The sequence below is a fragment of the Pogona vitticeps genome, chromosome 4 (genome assembly GCF_051106095.1).
Source record: "Pogona vitticeps strain Pit_001003342236 chromosome 4, PviZW2.1, whole genome shotgun sequence".
NCBI lineage: Eukaryota > Metazoa > Chordata > Lepidosauria > Squamata > Agamidae > Pogona > Pogona vitticeps.
Window position 1 is genome coordinate 139047773 of NC_135786.1, and position 15202 is coordinate 139062974.

The following is a 15202-nucleotide window of genomic DNA, read 5'->3' on the forward strand; positions in this document are numbered from 1 at the left end:
AGAGAATGTCCTAAAGAAGAGCAAAAGTCACCGGTGGAGACTTTTCTTTTCAAGCCACTTTAGTCTATTTCTGGAAGAAGAAGAAATCAGAAATGTGTGGCATTTAAGGAATTTTATTTTTATTTAGAGATGGTGAGAAATTAATTTTTATGCATATAGTAATATACAGAAAGTGTTGGGCATTCAGATAAAATGGGAGATTCAGTAGCCTGTTGCACAGGCTACACATAGTGAGACAGTAGGATTCACTGCCGCAAGATGTAGTGGTGGTTGGCTTTAAAAGGGATATTCATGGAGGTTAGGGCCTTCGGTGGTGATTGGCTAGTAGTCATGATGGCTGCATACTATTTCCAGCATCACAAGCAATGCGCCTCTGTATACAATTTGCTGAGAATGCAAGACAGCTGGGGCAGCTGCACTCATGTCCTGCTGTTTCGCCACAGTACAAACACAACACTGGACAAAATAGATATTGAGTCTGATCTAGTAGGGTTCTTCTGTGTTCTTAATATCGAGGGCAGAGCTAGGGGACCCGTGTCTCTCCAAATGTTGTTGACTCTAACAGCCAAGCAAAACAACGGTGAGGGATCATGGGAGTAGCATCTTACTAGATGGCAAGATAGCTTATAGATTTCTTATACAAGGCCTACTCCTTGTGTTCTCTACCACCGGACAAATAGGAGGACCAACAAAAAAAAAGCCATGGAAGTGTGCAAGCATCATGTTAGGCAATACAAAAAGCAAGGTAAAGTTCTCTTTGTCTCGACATGATAGCCACTGAAAAGCTAGATTCAGTGTTCTGTCATCTTTTACTTTTGATTCTCACCTGTCCTTTACAATATTGTTTCTTCTCTCATCCATCTATATTTTTCTTTTCTTCTTACCACAGGAATTGTCTTTTTGCATTCGTCCCTAACAATTTCTCAGGTTTTAATTCACAATTCTGGTTTATGGTCAGTTAAGTTTAATAATGCCGATCTGTTCTTTATGTGGACTTTAAAACCATTAGGAATGTTGTTAAAATTATATTTTGGCACCACAATTCTTTTAGTGTTCTTTTTCAGTTTTACTCTAATGTTGGATATTAACCGTTCATAATCACTACCACAATCTGCTCTTAGTCTTGGCAAAGAGAATACAGCTTCCCCTATCCTGCTCCCAACTGCAGTTTATTTGATTTCTGTATTGACTAGAGATGGGCATCCCACTAGGTTGAACACACCAACGCACGAAATGTTTTAACATTTCCTTCTCCTGGCAGCACTTATGTGACTGTGCAAGTTGACAAATCAAATTTTCAACCTCTGGCTCCACAGCCAGATACTGTACCTAACTCAGCTTTATATAAGTTCTGCATAAGTCCTCTGGAATGTTAGACAGTAGGTGAACAACAATCAAATCAGCAGAAAAAAAATTCCTCTTGATCAGTGGAAATAAGGAGATTATTGTGACAATAATCATAGCAAAAGATTAACTACAGAAGTATTCTGATGCACACATTATGGACTATAATTGTGTATATAAACTGAATCACTAGAATATGCAATTATGTATTGGAAGGTTATTTACAGGTTGATTTATTCTCTCTGTAGTTTTTGAGATGTTATCCTGGGCCATTTATAATGAAAGCCCAAATCATAAACTAAACTGAAATACTGTAATTCATTGATGTATTAAAAAGAGGCTTGACCCAGGAAGACTGTTTGGAAATTCCTGCTTACACAGCTGATCTTTTGTCTCTCAACCTAATTGACTTCAAAAAGTTGGTGTAAAGATAAAATGGGGCAAATTTAGATTGCCTCATATTTCCGGGCATAAAGCTGCTTAAAGACATGATCCATAATAATAAATATCTCTCATAAGGTATCGCCTATGAACACTACAAATTTGACTCTCATTCAGGTTCGTGGAATTGTCGTACTGTAGCTTTCTCCAAAGAATTCTGGGAGAGGGGAGGGCCAGTGAGAGACAATTGCAAATGCAAATGCAACAAAATGCAACAATTGCAAACGTTGTTACAAACCCCAGTCTTCCTCAGATGATAACAGTTATAGGGGTTCCCTGGGGAGAACAGACATCTGTTAAATCTTTTCATGGATGAAATATTATACATGCTTGTTAGAGATAATACATCACTTAACAAGTGGGATTTACATTAGTGAATGCACCTGCTTGAAACTCCACTTCTTGCACAACTGTTTGAAGTCCACCTTGCCACTTTAAGAAGTAGGTGAGGCTGAGCTATGATCAGTAACTAGTAAGTGTTTCTTTTCTACATTAAGTGGGAAAGGTGGATAAAGAGCATCAGTTTTCACTCCTAGCACCCACTGTTCTCTAGATAAGTGATACTTTGTGTTCCTGAAGTACAGTGCTTAGGTCTTTCAGGAAGGAAACTCCTTAGAGTTCAAACATCATGTGTCACACACTTCCATCTTCTCTTCTTGAGTAACTGGGGGGAAACCACCAGATTTCATAATGAAGACTTTACATACAGACAGATTATTATTTCTGTCATTTGCATACGGCCACATGGCCGCAAATTGGAGACAGAGAAGGCCTTATCACCTAGTCGTGTACTGAAGTATAAGATGTACCACTGTTCTAGTTAATAAGCGTGTTATTGTCTATAATTGTAGAATGGTATAGATATGGTGTCTTTGGGTAAGATTGTACTGCTAGCTTCAGGCCCCATGTGGGTATCCCAAACATAAAATTCCAATAAGTTCTATTTGCGATCTACCTATGCAGAGGCATAGCATGCTCCTGGGAGGCACTTTATAGGATAAACTATATGAGAGGAACAATTCAGATACTCCTCTACGTAAGCCACTTTTTAGCAAAAGAAAACTAACATGTCAGCATTCTCATTTTCTCTAACATTTGCAAGCATACCTGGACAGACTAGGCCTTTGTAAAATACTCAAACACAACATCCTGATAAAGAGTTTGAGGTACTGTATTACAGCCAGGAAATATCATGTCTTTGCATACGTTCAATGGAAATAAATTAGGATGGAGTTGCACAATAACATACAACTACAGAATCGTACTCAGAGGGTGATGATTAATGGGTCCTTCTCTAACTGGGAGGAGGTGACAAGTGAGGTACCCAAAGGCTCAGTCATGGGCCCGGTCTTCAATATTTTTTATTAATGACTTGGATGAGGGAGTGCAGGGAATGCTTGTCAAATTTGCAGATGACACAAAATTGGGAGGAATAGCTAACACCTTAGAAGACAGAAACAAAATTCAAAATGATAGGATGGAGCACTGGGCTGAAAGCAACAGAATGAATTTCAACCAGGATAAGTGCAAAGTCCTGCACCTCAGAAAAAGAAACCATTTGCACAGTTACAAGATGGGGGATGCCTGGCTTAGCAAAACTACGAGCGAGAAGGATCTTGGAATTGTCGTAGATCACAAGCTAAATATGAGTCAACAATGTGATGTGGCTACAAAAAAGGCTAATGCTATTTTGGGGCTGCATTAATAGAAGTATAGTTTCCAAATCCCGCGAGGTGCCAGTCCCCTTCTATTCAGCACTGGTTAGGCCTCACCTATTGTGTCTAGTCCCAGACACAATAGTTGTCAAGAAGGATGCTAACAAATTGGAACAAGTCCAGAAGAGGGTGAAAAGGATGATCAGGGGGCTGGAAACCAAGCCTTATGAGAAAAGGCTTAAAGATCTGGGCATGTTTAGCCTTGAGAATATAAGAGTTAGGGGTGATATGATAGCAAATATTTCAAAGGCTGTCATACAGAGAAGGGGCAGGATCTGTTCTTGATCATTCCAGAGTGCAGGACACGCAACAATGGTCTCGTTAAAGGTTTTGGCTGACTATCAGGAAAAACTTCCTAACTGTTAGAGCAGTATGACAGTGGAACCAGTTACCCTGGGAGTTGGTGAGTGCTCCAAAATTGGAGGCATTCAAGAAAAACTCAGATAATCACCTGGCAGATATGCTTTGATTGTGTTCCTGCACTGGACTTGATGGCCTTATAGGTCCCTTCCAACTTCACTTTTCTTTGATTCTATTTATTTAATTTATTCAACTTATATGCCGCCCACTCTACCCAAAGGTCTCTGGGCGGCTTACAACAATTAAAAAACAATAAAAAGATAAAACAATTAAAATACAATTAAAACAGATACTCTAAAAATTGCCCTCAGGACCCACAACTGATATTATTTCAATTAAAAGCCTTCTGGAACAGGAAGGTTTTGACCTGGCGCGGAAATGTCATCAACGTCGGTGCCAGATGAATTTCAGTCGGGAGGGCATTCCATAGTCTGGGGGCAGCTGCCGAAAAGGCCCTTTGTCTACAAGCCATCCCTCTTACCTCCTTAATGGACGGCTCTTTCAAAAGGGCCCCTGGCTAGATCTTAACTGCTGAGTAGGTTCATATGGGAGGAGGCGGTCCTTGAGGTATCCAGGCCCCAAGCTGTTTAGGCCTTTATATGTCAAAACAAGCACTTTGCATTGGGCCCAGGTAGCAATTGGTAGCCAATGTAACTTAAACAGAATCGACTTGATGTGTTCCCTAGCAGCCCCCTCACTCACCAGCCACGCAGCTTGATTCTGGACCAGTTGCAGTCGCCAGACCTTCTTCAAAGGCAGCCCCACGTAGAGTGCATTGAAATAATCTATATGAGATGTTACCAGTGAGTGTGTAACTGTCATGAGACTGCACTTGTCCAGATAGGGCTGTAGCTGTTACAGTTTCCACAGCTGAAGGAAGGCACCCCTGGCCACCGAGTCTGGGCTTCCAGAGTTAGACTGGGGTCCAGGAGCACCCCCAGGCTGCGGACCCTGTCCCTTAGGGGGAGTGTAACCCCATTCAGGGCAGGGAAATGGCCCTCCAACCTGTCCAGCAAAGCGCCCACTAACAGAACTTCCATCTTGTCTGGATTCAGTTTCAATTTATAAATCCTCATCCAGTCCATTATTAGGTCCAGACACGAGTTTAGCACAGAAACTGCCTCACCTGGATTGGTGGAAAATGAAAGGTAGAGCTGAGTGTCGTCAGCATATTGCTGACTCCTCAGCCCAAACCTCCTGATGACCTCTCCCAGAGGTTTCATGTAGATGTTAAACAGCATGGGGGACAGTATCGAGCCCAGAGAAACCCCATGACATAAATGCCATGGGGCAGAGCAACTATCCCCCAGCACCACCCTCTGGACACGGTCAGCCAGGAAGGAGTGGAACCACCGTAAAACAGTGCCCCCTACTCCCAACCCAGCCAGCCTATCCAGAAGGACACCATGGTTGATGGTGTCGAAAGCTGCTGAGAGGTCCAGGAATATCAACAGGGTCACACTCCCCCTGTCTCTCTCCCGGCAAAGGTCATCGTACAGGGTGACCAAGGCAGTCTCCATACCAAAACCTGGCCTGAAACCCAATTGAAATGGATCCAGAAAATCCGTTTCACCCAGCAGCACCTGGAGTTGACCGGTCACAACCCGCTCCAACACTTTGCCCAAATAAGGGAGGCTCGCCACTAGTCGGTAGTTAACCACCAGTCTTGGGTCCAGGTTAGGCTTTTTAAGGAGTGGTCAAATTACTGCCTCTTTCAAGGTGGGAGGATCCACTTCCTCTCTCAAAGAGGCGTTCACGGCCTCCTGAACCCAGGTGCGACCCCACCCCAGCAGATCTTCCAGTTAGCCAAGATGGGCAAGGGTTGAGCGGAGTGGTGGTAGAACGGACAGATCCAAGCATCCTGTCCACATCCTCAGGTCTCAACAACTGAAATTCATCCATTAATATTTGACCTAAGCACAACACACTGGACACATCCTGATTTTGCAGTAATGGTGGAGTCCAACCCACTGAGAATCTCAGCGTTTTTTCCCCTCAAAATGAATGGCAAACTCATCACAGCAAGCTGATGAGCAGTCTGGGACCTCCACTGGATTGCCCGATTGAAGAAGATCCTGGACCACCCAGAATGGCTCTGCTAGATGACATTCTGAGTAAGCAATACGGCTGGAGAAATATTGCCATTTCGCCAGCCGTATTGCCACGAAATAGGCCCAATAATGGGCTCTAAGTCATGTTCGATCAGACTCCCAATGGAACTTCCTTCACCTGCACTCCAGCCGTCTCCCCTCTTGCTTCATCGCCCGTAGTTCAGAAGTATACCAAGGAGCTGTCTGGGCTCGGCGAGCAGGGAGAGGGCGCTTAGGCGCAATCGTGTCAACCGCCCGGGTCATCTCCCTATTCCATAGGGTGACCTGAACTTCAACAGGAGCACCGACCATATCAGACAGATAATCCCCCAGAGCATTCAGAAAACCATCCTGATCCATTAGTCTCCGAGGGCAGATAATCTTAATAGATCCCCCACCCTTGCAGAGGGAAGAAGAAGCTAATAGACTAAACTTGACCAGGAAGTGGTCTGACCATGACAATGGGGTCACGACCAGCTGCTCCACATCCAAAGCACTATCTTCCAGTCCCATTGAGAAAACCAGGTCCAAAGTATGGCCTCATGCATTGGGCTGATGACACATTGAGACAGCCCCATGGTTGTCATGGCATCCATGAAGTCCTGAGCCGCCCCAGTCAAGGCAGCCTCAGCATGGATGTTGAGGTCCCCCAGCACCAACAGCCTGGGAATCCTCAACACCAGGTCCGAGACTACCTCCGTCAGCTCAGGCGGGGAGACTGTTGGTACGCAGCAGGGTGGGCGGTGCACCAACAGAATCCCCAATCTGTCTCGTAAGCCCAACACACAATACAGGCCCTCAAGACCTCCTCTCAAAGGGATAGGAGGCCTGGTCAAAGAGACAGAACTCCTATAGACTATAGCCACTCCCCCTCCCCAACCCTCCGAGCGACCTTGGTGCTGGACTGAGTACCCAGGCGGACACAGCTGGGAGAGGGGAACACTACCCTCCTCTCCCACCCAGGTCTCAGTAATGCACACCAGATCAGCACCCTCATCCAGAATTACATTGTAGATGAGGTCAGTCTTATTTTGTACTGACCTGGTGTTCATCAACAGCACCGTGCGGCTCGAGAGTTTGTTGATATGGCCACCTGATACCATCTGGTTGGGGGTAGGACTAGAAGAGGGGATAGATGTAAGATATCTAACCTCTCTTCTCCTAAGTGGGCATGTTCTACCCCCACCGCCATTCCTTCCCCTACCCAGCACCACCTCAATGGCAGTCCCCTCCAATGCCCTCCCCCCTTCCTGTTCCCTCAGATCCACCGTGGATCTCTATGCAACCTGATGGCAATTAATAATAACAATTAAAAACAACAACACCCCCTTCTAAAGCCCCTTCTCCCCTCCGAGCCAGGTGGCTGATGTTGAGGATGGGGTGGGACAGATAAAACATAGGCCAAAAGCCATTATTGCATCATTGTCAGTTCATTGTCATGGTTGTCATGTCAACGTTAGGCCAGGGCAACCAGTAGCCTCACAAGGATAGGAGGCTACGGTATGATAATACAGCAGCACAATATTTAGCCAATTTGAGAGTGATATCTGGGACTTTGTCTGAAAGCAGCAAAGTCATATAGACATTTATATTTCTCCCAGGAAATTTCTGTAGAATGGACAGTAGAAAAGGCCTTCACAGATCTTGATAAAATGAGCAGTGTAACAAAACATGTCCCACAGATTCAATCTCTTCCCCATTGCAGGGACATAAACATTCAGTGTAGGGGATACCTTGAAATCTTCCTTCTAAGAGGGTAGGAGATTGAATCTTGATAGAGTGAAGGCTCTTCTAAACTTAAGGAGTGTTAAATTGGACAGACAGACAGGAGGTTTAAAGTTTCAATTTTGTACTGCACTGAGTTTGTCCGGGAAGTCTAAGTGTTCTTGTAGTTCCATACCCTGGATCCTTTGTTTTATTACTGCTTTAGCATTTGCGTAACCCACTGTTACGAGAACACTGGGAGAAAAACCTATCTGAGTCAATTCCATACTCAGGAAATGCTTCCATTCCGAGTAGAAGGTGTCTAATAATATCAATGGTGTCAAAACTACCAGGCAAAAAAATAACTTTAACCAATAATTAAGCATCTGAATCTTAGCCTGTGCTCTAATGGAAACTAACCCTGTCTCCAACCTCAGTGTCCTTTTGACAGTGAGGGAACTGCAAAAACAGCCCTCAAAAATTTTATCTGTACCAGCTCGAGGTGATGCATGTTAGAGTGAACAAATGTTTGGGAGCCATAGAGCAATTGGGCTATATTTTTCGTTTTGAATACTTGTAGCACAGATGGCGTATTATGTCCCCCTTTGGTGTAAAAGAGCCTAATTAATGCCATGGCATTTTTTCTGTGCATTAGTTGCTGCATAACTTGTATGGTGGGGGGGGGCAAGACCTGGTAGAATGAAAAATTATTCCCAGATACTTATAGCACCCTACCTCCTCAATGATGTTTCCATTAATAGACGACTTGTGTTTTAGTCTCCTCCTACTGAATACTGAAAATCATCACCTTGGTCTTGGAGTAATTAATGGTTAGTTGTTCTTGCATACAATAAGATGATAAAGCTCTTAGCAGTCTTCTCAGCCCATCGGTATTCTCATATAAACATTGAATTAATAGAAGTCACCTATCAATATTAGTAGCCTCAAATTTGGCCCACAGCTTGTCTCTTGGGATCAAGTCAAATGCTGATTTAAAGTCAATAAATGCAGAGTACATGGCATCACCTTTACATGAGGAATATTTATCTGCTAGATGTTGCAGTATTAAACCCTGATCCACTGTGGACTTCCCAGATCTGAAACCTGCTTGCTCATCTGCAAAGATATTTTCATTGTGGAGCCAATCCTGTAGTTTTCCTAACATATGGTGTGCATACAACTTACTGATGATACTCAGAAGACTTATTGGGCAGTAATTAGATGGATCTGATTTGTTCCCTTTCTTATATATTGGAACAATAATAGCCAAGCCCGTCTTCCGGGATAGATGCTGTTTGAATGGGGTGCTAGAACAGGGGCCCACCAATTCAAATTTGCTTGCAATAGCTCCACTGGGAAATTATTTGCCTCAGGGGCTTTGCCTGATTTTTGTTGACTAATTAGCAATATAATTTCCTGAGTAGAAACAGTGGCCCACTCCAGTATGCATTCTAGTTTCTTCATGGAACCATGCATACCTCCAGAATTAACTGCATAAAGGCTCTGGAAGTGTACAGTAGCTTCCATACATTTGCCGGTATACAATATGTATTTCCCATGATCGAACATACAAACTCCTGGTCATTATCATCCAGAAGGAAACAGAGTCCTTTAGGTTAGCTGCAGTTATTAAATGTTGCCATGCCTCTTTTTGTGCCTGCAGTTTTTTGTTCTTTATCAATGCTTTGTAATTCCTTTTTAGCAAGAGCCAGTCTGGTGGAACCTTCACCAGGTTCTGCTTTCTATACTCTCTGTACAGTATTTAACCATCAGCTCCTGTTTCATGGCATTACATTCCCTGTCAAACCAAGGTTTGGTACAGGCAGAGGCAGTGTAGGGTGGGGGCATTTTCTGATTTTCTTTATCTTTACGGCAGGTAAAATGTGCTTGTAGGGATTCTATCAAATTCTCAAATGACTCTAACAGTGACATAGTTGAGGTGGCAAATATAATGGAGCCACATAATTGCTGATAAAAATCAGAATTCAAAAGTTGCCTCAATCAGTCTCCCAGTTTTATAGACCGTCTAACTTGGGTGGCTCTTATATCAACTGTTGACCCAATTACACGTCCTCTTTCTGCAAACACTTGTTGATTTCTAAGGAAGACCTTTATAACCAAAGGGAGATGGTCACTCTCAGTACGACAATCCACCTTGGATTCATGTATTTCCTCCACCAGCTCATGTGAGACCAAAATATAATCTATAGTGGAGGCTCCAACAGTTGATACATATGTAAATTCTCCCAGCCTGTCTCCCCCCACACTCCCATTTAACAAAATTAAATCAAGCTTATTAGTCTTATACATAAAGCACAACCCAGCATAGTTACAACCTTGGTGTTTGGATTGTCTACAATAAAGAGGGTGCTGTAAAATTTTCAGTTTCACAAACAAGGATTCATTGTTTCCACCAATCCTTGTGTTGCAGTCACCCCCCAATATAACAGAGGCTTCAGGATGTAAAAGCATCAGGTTTTCTATATAGTCTCCCAGTATAAATCAGACCCCCTTCACGGATTGCTGCCTTGTCGTGGTGAAGGGGCTTGAGTAATTCAGAGAAGCTATGAGCTATGTCGTGCAGGGACACCCAAGACGGACAGGTCACAGTGGAGAGTTCTGACTAAACATGATCCACCTGAAGCAGGAATTGGCAAGCCACTCCAGTATCTTTGCCAAGAAAACCCCATTAACAGAAAAAAGGCTAAAAGATATGACGCTAGAAGATGGGACCGTCAGGTGGGAAGGTGTCCAGCATGCTACTGAGGAAGAGTGGAGGACAAGCACAAGTAGCTCCAGAGCTAATGAAGTGGTTGAACCAAAGCTGAAAGGACGCTCAGCTGCAGACGTGCTTGGAAGTGAAAGGAAAGTCTGATGCTGCAAAGAAATAATACTGCATAGGAACCTGGAATGTAAGATCTATGAACCTTGGGAAGTTGGATGTGGTCAGACAGGAGATGGCAAGAATAAACACTGACATCCTGAGCGTCAGTGAACTAAAATGGATGGGGATGGGTGAATTCAATTTAGACGATTACCATATCTACTATTGTGGGTAGGAAGCCCATAGAAGGAATGGAGTAACTCTCATAGTCAACAAAAGAATGGGAAAAACTGTGCCAGGATACAATCTCCAAAATGATAGAATGATTTCAATATGAATCCAAGGCAGACCTTTCAACAGCAAAGTAATCCACGTTTATGCACCAACCACCGATGCTGGAGAGGCTGAAATTGACCATTTCTACTTACTTTCCGACTTCCAACATCTGATAGAACTGACACCAAAGAAAGATGTTCTTCTCATTATAGGGGACTGGAATGCTAAAGTAGGGAGTCAAGAGATAAAAGAACAACAGGTAAGTTTGGCCTTGGATTTCAAAATGAAGCAGGGCAAAGGCTAATAGAGTTCTGTCAAGAGAACAAGCTGGTCATAACAAACACTCTTTTCCAACAACACAAGAGGTGACTCTACACATGGACATCACCAAATGGGCAATACCGAAATCAGATTGATTATATTCTCTGCAGCCAAAGATGGAGAAGCTCTATGCAGTCAGCAAAAACAAGACCTGGAGCTGATTGTGGCTCTGATCATCAGCTTCTTGTAGCAAAACTCAAGCTTAAACTGAAGGAGGAAAAACCACTGGGCTAGTCAGATATAATCTAAACCAAATCCCTCATGAGTACACAGTGGAGGTGAAGAACATATTTAAGGAACTAGATTTGGTGGACAGAGTGCCTGAAGAACTATGGATGGAAGCTCGTAACATTCTATACGAGGCAGCAACAAAAATCCCAAAGAAAAGGAAATGCAAGAAACCGAAGTGGCTGTCCAACGAGGCCATACAAATAGCAGAGAAGAGAAGGGAAACAAAATACAAGGGAGGTGGGGGAAATTACAGAAAATTGAATGCTGACTTCCAAAGAATAGTAAGAAAAGACAAAGAGGCCCTTCTTAAATGAAAAGTGCAAAGAAATAGAGGAAAATAATAGAAATGGACAAACTAGAGATCTGTTCAAGAAAATTGGAGATATTAAAGGAACATTTTGGGCAAAGATGGACATGATAAAGGACAGAAATGGTAGGGACCTCACGGAAGCAGAAGACATAAAGAAGAGGTGGCAAGAATTCACAGAGCAATTATACCAGAAAGATCTGGGTGTCCTGGACAACCCAGATAGTGTGGTTGCTGACCTTGAGCCAGCCATCCTGGAGAGTGTGCCTTAGAAAGCCTGGCTAACAACAAGGCCAATGGAGGTGACAGCATTCCAGTCGAACTACAGTGGTGCCTCGCTTTATGGGCGCCTCGTTTAACGATTAATCCGCATAGTGACGATTTTTTGCGATCACATAACGTTTCTAATGGGAAAATATCGCTTTGCAATGATCGGTAAGCTGTTTCGCTTACCAATTTTCGCATAACTATGTTTTCCCAACAGCTGATTGGTGGTTCCAAAATGGCCAACGGGTAAAAAAAAGGCCGCCTGCTGTGTTTTCATGCCCATTCCTCGCTTACTGGGCAGCGAAAATGGCGGCCGTATGGAGGATTTTCGCATAAAGGTAATTTTTTTGCCCATAGGAACGCATTAAACGGGTTTAAATGCATTCCTATGGGCTTTTTTATTTCGCATGGCAATGAAGCCGTATAGCGACGATTTTGGCTGCACGGATTATCGTCGCTATGCAGGGCACCACTGTATTTAAAATCTTAAAAGATGATGTTAAGGTGCTATACTCAATATGCCCGTAAGTTTGGAAAACTCAACAGTGACTAGAGGATTGGAAAAGATCAGTCTACATCCCAATCCCAAAGATGGGCAGTGCCAACAAATGCTCCAACTACCATACAATTGCACTGATTTCACACACTCGCAAGGTTATGCTCAAAATCCTACAAGGTAGGCTTCAGCAGTATGTGCACCGAGAACTCCCAGAAGTACAAGCTGGATTTCGAAGGGGCAGAGGAACTAGAGACCAAATTGCTAACATGCACTGGATTATTGAGAAAGCCAGAGAGTTCCAGAAAAACATCTAATTCTGCCTCATTGACTACGCAAAAGCCTTTGACTGTGTGGACCACAGCAAACTATGGCAAGTTCTTAAAGAAATTGGAATCTAAAAGACTTAGAAGTGGTTTACCAGTCCCTTCTTCTTGACATATCCTGGGACCATGTAGCTCACCCAAGGTCACTCAGACTGGCTCTTCTCCCTCGAGGCACAGTAGGGGATTAAACTTCTGACCTGTGATTCAACAGTTGGGTGTATAAAGTCAGCTATCCAGCCAGTCCTCTGCATAGAAAAATCTTCCTCGGTGGTTCAGCTCTAAAGGAACAATTTCTTAATAAGTATTAAATAATGTGCTGTTACTTGGAATAAGAAACATGAGGTAAACCTAATCTGAAATATAGCAAATGGTCATACTAAATAGGGTTGTTTTTTTTTTTTTTATTTCTTGAAGCAATACCGCACAATCTCCTCTTTAAATGTTCCAGTTTGGTTTTGGATTTTAATCCATTTGGATGTCATTGGAGGAAATGGTTCTTTGGATAAATGACAGGAATGGTAATAACAGCCATTACTTTTTTTTCTTTAAAGGAACCTCTTAAATTTTCTAACAGGGAGAATGAGATAATCTCTTGTATCTGTGTATCTGATGGGAGACAACAAAAACATAACACGTGGTAACTTTGTGAAGGAAGACAGAAGGATATCCAGTGTGTTTGACTGAGTCTCTTCTCTTCAGTATCACCTGAGCCTTTAAGCAACAGAGCTGAATTAAGGGAATACCTACACTTTCATGAGGAAAGGAAACCCATCTGGAAAAGACCATGCACCTAGTTCCTGGAAATGAGGATCACCTATCTGCAGTGCCTGCATCTTATCTGGATTCAGCTTCAGTTCATCAGCTCTGGGTGTATATGATTAGTCAGTGCCATCTTTTTTAAAGGGTTATTGTTGCTGCTTTTAATGTTTCTATCTTTGTTTTTCATTACATGTGTTGTAACCCGCCCAGAGTAGTGCTTTAACACTAATGAGAGCAGGATACAGATTGAATAAATAAATAAATTATGCCAAAAAAAAGTTTCAGTCTGTTGTTGCTTGCAACACATTACCAGTGCTAACCTCCTAGATATTTGAACATACTTTACTCCAGATCCCTGGATGATCTCACCTAAAGGTTCTGGATAAATACTGAAAACCATGGAGGATAAGATGAAACTTTACAAGATCCCACAGTATAAATGTAAGAGTCAAGAAGATAATCCCTAATGCTATCTTCTGAAACTAGTTCTCAGTGTAAAAGCAGAAACACTGGAGCATTGTGCCCCTGACATTGAGCCTGTAGTCAGCCCAGCAAGATACCATGGTTGATGTCTCACAAGCTGCCAAGGAATCAAAGAGAACATGACTGCACTCTCAATTTCTTTTCTAAAAGATCATCCATTAGAGCAACCAAGGCTGTTAAGGTGCCAAATCTTGGCCTGAACTCATGCCGAAATGTGCCAACGCGGAAAGCAAACATGAAAGATTCCTTGGTAGGGTTTGAATTTCTGACAGTTTCACTCCTCAGCCCTTTGATTGGATAGGATAATCTGTCTGCAGTCATCTGATTAGATTATTATGTGTTGTGTTCAGAGCTGCCCTTGAAGATGATTTGGAAGCTGAAGCAAAATGTAGCCATAAGAATTTTACCAGCACAGCCGGGTGGAATCATATAACAGAGTCTGAGAAAAATGTATTGGTTGCTTATTTGCTTTGGGGCTAAATACACTGTGCTGACACTTACTTTAAAGCCTTATAAAGATTTGCATCCATGTAACTGAAGAAGCATCACTTCCTCTATTGTCCTGCCCTTACCTCAATATTTTCTGGGGAGGTTCTGCTATGTAATAACTGAGGAGAGAGTTTTCTATGTTGTGGCATTCCATTTGCAGCGTATTTTCCATTACAGCTACTAGTAAGAGAGTTATGTTAAATCATTTCTGACAGCATAAGTATTTTAAGTTGGTTTGTGCAGATTGTTGGGGCACAGTTTGCTTCTGTTTTTGCCATTTCCTCTTTTTATACTATTGTATTATATTTTATTGGTTTGAGTTTTTTTCCTTGACTTGCTATAAAACTAAACTACTCTGAAAACTTTAAAGATAACAGTTTTTAATTTCTGATTTATCAACTTGTCCATCATGATGTTATGGTCCTTCTCTAAAGGTATAAAAACGAAAAAAAAAAACTAACAGATCAGATTTGAATTGTTGTATAATATGCTGACACCATTGGCAGCTGTAACAGAAAATATTCTACAAGGGGAACTCCACAACATACAAATATCTGTTAGAAGTCCTCAGTACAAAATGTCCTCTGATTGCACTAATTTAAAAATTCAGCAACAATGACTAATTACTTCAGCAGGAATCCTATGTATGTTTACCTAACAGCAATTCCAGTTTAAATGTAATAGATCTTAAGAGGCTTCCTTCTAATCCAAGATGTCAAAACTGGAAATTTACTCCTGGTACTGGATTATACCTAATCCTTCAATCTCT

At 42.4% G+C, this 15202-nt stretch overlaps 1 long non-coding RNA gene across 1 annotated transcript in view; it reads right to left on the reverse strand.

Annotated features, from left to right (window-relative positions):
* Nucleotides 1–15202, reverse strand: part of LOC140706820 (uncharacterized) — an 84328-nt gene that overhangs the window by 67447 nt on the left and 1679 nt on the right. The gene's annotated exons all lie outside the window — the stretch shown is intronic.